Source organism: Tupaia chinensis, unplaced genomic scaffold, assembly GCF_000334495.1.
Source record: "Tupaia chinensis unplaced genomic scaffold, TupChi_1.0 Scaffold146140_1, whole genome shotgun sequence".
Classification (NCBI taxonomy): domain Eukaryota; kingdom Metazoa; phylum Chordata; class Mammalia; order Scandentia; family Tupaiidae; genus Tupaia; species Tupaia belangeri.
In genome coordinates, this window is record NW_006205995.1 from 2,099,088 (window position 1) to 2,106,435 (window position 7,348).

Consider the following 7,348-nt stretch of genomic DNA (forward strand, 5'->3'; position numbering starts at 1 on the left):
AGGAATGCCATGGAAGTGATGTCATTAGGTCCTTCTCAGTGCCTTGAATCAGGATGCAGGACAGTTTCATTGGAAAATAAAATGTTATATTCAGTGTTCTGAGAATGATTCTGCAGAAATTATGTTTAGATATAAAAAAGGAGAACAAACAACTCCTAAAGGAACCATAACAGGAACAACCGAACAGTGAAGCAGTTTTCCAAGATGTCACCAGAGCCTAGAGCTGGATTTTTTGTTTTTGTTTCTATCTTCAAAATGTTTCTGTGTGTCTGGTCCTGGGTGCACGTAACTCTATTTAACTTTTAAAACTTTAAAAATTATGTATTATAAGGAACAGAATAATATCTTTATGGCGCATTCATAAAAAAGAATGCTATGCATTAAAACAGTGATGTCTAATCATATCAACAGACATAAAAAGATGTCCAGAATAAGTGCAGATCAGTAGGCAATATTTCATTTCTATAAGTTTTTATTTCTCTCTCATGACAGAGAAAGACAAGGGAATTCTCTCTTCTTGACTCCATTGCCACTGCCCTGCTTCAGGCTGTCTCTTCCTGAGGTTGTGACAGAAGCCTCCTCCCAAGCCCAATTGCTCACTTGTACAAATTAGCTCTGTCGCTGTCACTAGACTTCCCTTCCTGAAAGAAGAGCGTGAATATAATGGCTCAAATCCGACATGGGTTTTCCCAGGGGAGGTTCATTCCCTGGGAGGTTAATGGCTGATAGGGCAACATTGTTAAAAAGTGAGGTGGAGAAGGAGTCGATTCCCGCAGAAGTCTGACTTACTGGTAAATGTGGGTTTTAACCCAGTCCAAACAGTTTCTTTACTGCAGAATTCAGCAGAGTCCTTTGTAATCTAATGGACATGTCACATCTCCAAGAAACACATTTTAAGTGTGTTATTACTCAAATTGATTTGACCTCAGAATTCTTTTCATTTTTACAGAGGATCCATACTTTAGGAAAGCTCCTAGAAGGAGCAGGGCTACGACGCGGAGGAGCCTAGGTCTCTGAGTCACCACGTGGAGCTGAGCTTTCCAGGAAAGCGGCCAAATGCAAACACCTATGGCGGACTATCGGGTGGGTGAGAAATAAACTTTTGTTGAGTTCAGCGACTTGAACTTCTGAGCTGTCTTCTATTTATGGCAGTTAGTCTATGCTGCCCAAGAAAAAATGCATGCAGGGTTTTAACATATTTGCCAAAGACTAGATTATGTTTCTCAGCCTGGGGAGCTTTTGTCCGGAAGAGTAATAGTCATGTGGATTGCAGCCTTATTAAATGCTGGGTGCTGTGATAAGCACTTTGTAAACTCATCTTATTTAATCCTCTTGACCAACCAGTACAATAAGTTCTATCATTGCCCCATTTCACAGATGAAGAAAGAGGTGAGTATAGAGAGGTTACTTAACATGAAGATAAGAGGCCTGCAAATTGAAGATCAGTCATTTGTTTCTGGGTCCTCGGTCTCAACCACATTAAGGTTCTGCCTCCTAAGTCCAGGTTATGAGGTCAGAAAATTGGGGTTTCAGGGGCAGTTTGGTGAGTTACCTATACTAACAGGACATCTAGATGACTTGTTACTTACAGTCTTTTTTATTTAGATTCCCTTTTTTTAAAGAATTATTTATTTAATTCTATTTATTATTATTTTTTAAATTTTCTATAAGGCTCAGGCATTCATCAGAGAGAGGCAAAGAAAGAGAGAGAAAGTGAGAAATTAAGGGGCTAGGTCCGGGACTCAAACCGTGGTCAGCCACATGGGAATCCAGCACCTTAACCACCATGCCACCTGCTGGCCCTGATCAGTGACTTTCATCAGGATGGATCTTGCTCCCCTGAAGAAAAATGACAATATCTGGAGACATTTTTGGTTGTCACAGCCAAGGAAGTACTCCTGGCTCCAAGGTGGTAGAAGCCAATGATGCAACTAAAACATCCTACGATGCAAAGACAGCTTTCCCTAACGAAGCTCTATCTACCCCCAAATGCCAGAGTGTCAAAGTTGACCTGACCTAGACAGTCTATATATTTCATCGACCGGGCCCAAAATGTCCAGAATAAACTCACACTCTCTCGGCCTAAGAAGCATACATTAAAACTCTGCTTTATGCTTTAATAGCTAACAGAGTAGGAAAGGCAATGGCTGACGTGTGGCTTTTGATGTTCAGAGACGTTGAGCCTTGGCCATTTTGGAAGGAAGCCAGCCCAAAGAAGACTGGCCACAGATAAAATTTTCAGTTTGGCAGGACCTCGGGAACAATATATCGTGGCAGAATAGAAATTCCTCTTGAAAGAATGCCAGACCTTTTTGGTTTCCTAGTAACGTAATTTCCCTGAGATTTCTCATGTGTCTGAATTTGCAGCATCTCTACACCTATTTTAAATCAAGGCAACAAAAGAAATTGAACAAAAAAGAGAAAGATGACATAACAGAATCAGAGCTGCTTGGCGAAAGAAGGAAAGCTGAATGTCCATCCCCTTACTCATTCTTTTCGATATATGGAACCCTACTTTAACATAGGAAGCAGGACAGGGCTGTCACCCTCACAAAGGTCCAGAATGTTCTGTTAGAAAGCTCTCCCTCCCAGGAGCAGAAACTTGCTTCTCTGAACTGTTTGCTGGGATAATGGCAGGGGTGGGAGGGGACAGGGAAATGGGTTCAGAGGAGACTAGAGCAGGGTGGAAAGTGTTCACACTAGAGCATCCTGGGTGCCAGGCACTAGAGCTTGGTGCACTTCATCCTGACCCCCATGTGTCACAGCGCTGCAAGTAGCAATCCTGCGCACCCTCTGCGCCCCTCCCTGTTGTCTTCCAGATGAAACCACAAAATTCAGTTTCAAGTGGAAACATCCTTTAGGGGCCCTGTTAATTCAGTCAGTCATTTATTAAGCACATACTTACTGAGCACCAGCCAGCGGCGGGTTACTGGGGTTACGATAGTGGTCAAAACAGCCTTTCAGGAGAGCAGGGCTGCTCATCCTGTCTGCAAGGGAAGCTCTCAATCTGGGAGCTCTTATTATTTATTATCTGATGCAGAAAATCCCATGTCAGTAGCCTGCAAGGTGGCCTAGGATATCCGAGACATGGCCCAGAGCAAGTGCCATCTAGCTGGGCAGGCTGACGTGTAGAGGGTTTTGCCAGGTAACAGGAGGTGGGGGGTGGGGGGAGCAGTGTTATAGGCAGAGGGAACAGAACAGTCATGTGATTACTGCGGGGCACGGGGCACCAAAAATGGGTTGATGCGGCTAATCTGAGGAAGCGGGAGTGATGGTGGAGAGGTGGCCCAGGCTATCGGGGCCCTGTGGGTCATGTATGGGTCTTTAGCTGATTGGATTCAATGTTTAGGAAGCCAGTCTTGAGGGCTGTGTGGAAAATGGCTCGGAAGGAGCAGAAAGGCCAGGTTCTGGGATGGGTGCCCCCAGGGGACACTATGGAGAGGAGGACAGAGAGAAGTGACAGCAGAGGAGAGCAGTCTCAACTATTTGCAATAAACTCTGTTAATTCACCTTCAAAAGTTACTCCAAATAAACAGAAAATCAAACCGAAGGGACCAGGAGGACTCCCATGTAGTCAACAGCGGTTCAAGTCCTGGACCTGGCAGCTTAAAACTCACGCCAGGCATATGTGCGTGCATGCCCAAAATCCCAAGAGGAGAAGGGCTTGTGGCATGGCCATCACTCCAGGGGGTGATTTCTCACTTTCTGTGTCTTTGGCTTCTGTCTCTTTGGTGAGCACACATGCCCTATAGCAAAAATCTCTCTCAAAGAAGAAAAAGGAAAGAAAAGAGAGAAGAAAAGACAAGACAAGAAAAGACAAAACAAAAAAGAAAGTCAAACTGAAAACACCATGTTGCCTATGCACCTGCAGCTGGGAAATAAAACCTAGCCCTGAAACCCTCCCTACCCTCCTGCCAACAGATTACTTAAACTGAAAACACCATGTTGCCTATGCACCTGCAGCTGGGAAATAAAACCTAACCCTGTATCCCTCCATACCCTCCTGCCAACAGATTACTTTCTGAGCTCCCCTGCATTGAAATACTGTATCCGACCTGGAGACACGGGCATTTAGGATAGACAGGACTTAGTGTTTCCACGTGGGACACAGAGAGGGGGAAGGAAGCAAGGATGACTGGTCCCAACTTGAGCAGCAGGTGGATGATGGAAAAGGAGCATTTTCACTGGGAGGAGGGAGTCACTGGGCCAGGGGGAGCTGAGAACCTATGGCAAGTCCAAGTGCAGGGAGAAGAAGGGGCATCAAGAGTGTAGGAAGTGAGAGGACAGAGTGGTGAACCTGGCAGCAGAGTGAATTCTCCGGTAACGGCCATGGAATCTGCAGGAGCACCTGTGAAAGCCACAAAACCCTCGCCATGATGGTGCCTTATGGGAACCGGACTGTGACTGAGCTCTGCATCCGGTGGGTGTGTGAGAAAATGGGCTGCAGGAGTCAGGAGCTGATGGGACCACAAGACTTCAGACCCCAGGGCTTCATCAGGCTGTGGATAAGGTAGGATGGGGGACAAGGGAGTGTCTAGAGAATTTCACTGAGAATGCGAGGAAGAGGAGGCCCCTAACTCACATCTGAATGGCGTGCATTGTGGCCTTTGGCACAAGAGTTTTTTGTAAAGAGAGCTTCCTTGCATTATCATCACCGCCCCTCCAATAAATACATAAATAAACTCCTAATCGTGGGAGTTTAGGCACCACAGCAGGCAACTGGGGCCACACCTAGCAGAGAAGACATTTTGGTACCTTCCAAATCACACACCTCCTCCTCCCTGGGCCCGCAGGTGCCACTTGAAGGAAGGATCCAGCAGCGTCCAGTGAATCCTCGCTCTGGGACAGCCAGGCCCTCTTTTGGATAGTCAGGAGTCTCACCAGCTCTCCCGAGGAAGTGGGGCACCCTAGACAAAACAGCAGTAGCAAACAAATTCTGCTTTCTGAGATGAAAGAAATTGGGTACAATTCTACATTTTTGTCATTATTCCTGGAAATGGAGGTTGATGCTCTCTCTATGAGTTTTACATCTGGAGACAGAATGAAAGCTGACCTAAACAACCACACAGGCACTGCCCATTCTACTGGGCATCTCTTGAAAAACCACGTAAAGTCAATGTGGAAAATGTTCAAAAGGCTAATAGACTAAAAAAATCTTTTGCAGTTTGAACACTGTATAAAAATTTTTAGATTATCTCTGTTTTCATTTCAGGCTCATCTTGTTGAAATAGCATTTTCTTTTTTTTTTTTTTTTTTTTTTTTTTTCTTCTTACACACAGAGCTAAGCCAGGAGCGGCTCTGTGCTGCCTGCCAGAGGAGTGTTTGGGACACATACATGCACTCTGGACTACCACCCCCAAATCTAGCTTGTTCGCTCCTTAAGATTTAGAGGGTCTCGTTCTATTTTATTTATTTTTTTAAGAATTATCTATTTAGTTTTATTTATTCATACATTTATTTTAATTTGACCAGAGAGAGACACACACAGAGACAAAAAAAAAAGGAAAGAGAAAGCAAGTCACCAAGTATGGGACTCAAACCATGGTTGGCCATGTGGGAATGGTCCATGCCTTAACCACCATGCCACCTACTGGCTCTGGGTCTTGGTTTTTTATCTAATTTTTTTTTCCTTCTTGCCAGTGGACACATAAACTACCAGAAAGAGACAGAGAAACAGAGACAGAGAGGAAGAGGAAGAAAACACACACACTGATGGAGCATGGTCATGCTGCAATCCCTTCACCTCCATTTCTTCATCCTGGCAGGATTTCAGGCATGCACACACATGTGCCCAATGTGTTTTTCAAAACACCAGGTCTGAGATTTGAACTAGGGTCAGCCACGTAGGATTTGGTTCCCTTAACCATCAGTCTGTGGGTTGGTCTGGGGAGGGCCTAATTTCTCACTGTATCCCAGCAGGCCCAAGAAAGACCTCCCTCTCAGGTAAAAGGTGTGCAGTGAGGACCTGTAGGTCTGAAGAGAATTGTGGGGAGGGCAGTAGTGTGCACTTTCATTTAGGAAAATGGGGTCATTGGTCAGCCCTCTCAAGGGGCCCTTTGGTCTCTGATCTGGGAGCCCATGGCAGGGACCGGACAACGATTAGCTTTGTGTCCCCAGTCCTCGGCACCCAGAAGGCACTCAGTAGGCACTCAGTGAATGCTTGATGAAAGAGATCAGGCACTGGGACCAAGAAAAAGAATATTCATACATCACGGGAAATACTACGAATGCAGGCTTCTTTCTCCTCGGAATCGAGAACTCCTGGCCAGAGGAATAGTGCTATTCTGAATGCTGACATAGTAGGCTTGTCACCGGAGGGGTGGCAGGCAGGCTTCCAGAATCTTCACGCCCGGTAGGCGAGCAATGTGGGCAGGGTGCACAGATCAGCTCCTCGGTGCCCGCAGGCCGCACAGCCTTCCGGGTGTTCCTCAGTCCAGACCTTTCTGCATAGCTTCATGAGGAGGGGCTCTGGGTAGAGGCAGACCTGAACTCCAAGCAACTCCCTGATCCGCAGTGTGACTTAGCCCTTCTGAGCTGCCATTTCCCCGTCTGCACAATGGGGATAAAACTTAGTACCGACACCTCGGGAGGCTGGGAAGAGTAAATGATACTGTGACACAGATAACGCACGGTCCTGGCACGTGCCACATGCCCAGTGGATGCCCAAGGACTGGGGAGGCTACGCAGGGACCCTGGTCACAGTCACCAGGGGACAGGGATCTGTTCATTACCCTTTCTTCAGCTCCTTTGTTGATCCCATGAAAACTGGCCCAAACTCAGGAACAGGGTGAGAGGAGGGCTTGGGATAAAGCAGGTGGCACAGAGGCTGGGACAGGGCAGGACGGGGCTAAGAGGAACTACCTACAAAGTGCTCGCTCCCTCTCTGTGTGGGGGAATGGGGGTGGCCCACCGACACTATATGGGCCGTCCTAGGGAGGGCCCTGGAAAGTAGCCTGCAGCAGGGTGGTGCTTACTGATGCAGAGGGAGGGATGAGGGTGCAGGCAGACCCCAGGGCCTCTTCCTGGTGAGCTAGGCTCTGGGAGACAGGCTACAGCTTACTACGTGCTCCTCTACCCGCCTTCCTCTAAGCCCTCCAGGCACCAGGACTGGTGAATCAGGAGTCACTGCTCCAGCCTGCCCCATCGCTCTCCCCCTCCCTACCCCTCCACCCACCGAGCCCAGGCCAAGGCATTCAGAAAATGCCAGCCCCAAATTTGCCGCTTTGGTGAGCTGACTGCTTTGAACTGAGGGCACTTGGGAAACTTCGGTGGGGCAGGCAGAGGCTTGTCTGAGCCCCGCTTTCCTGCCTAAGGTGGATCCTCTGAAAGGAGCTCAGCTGGCAGGAAT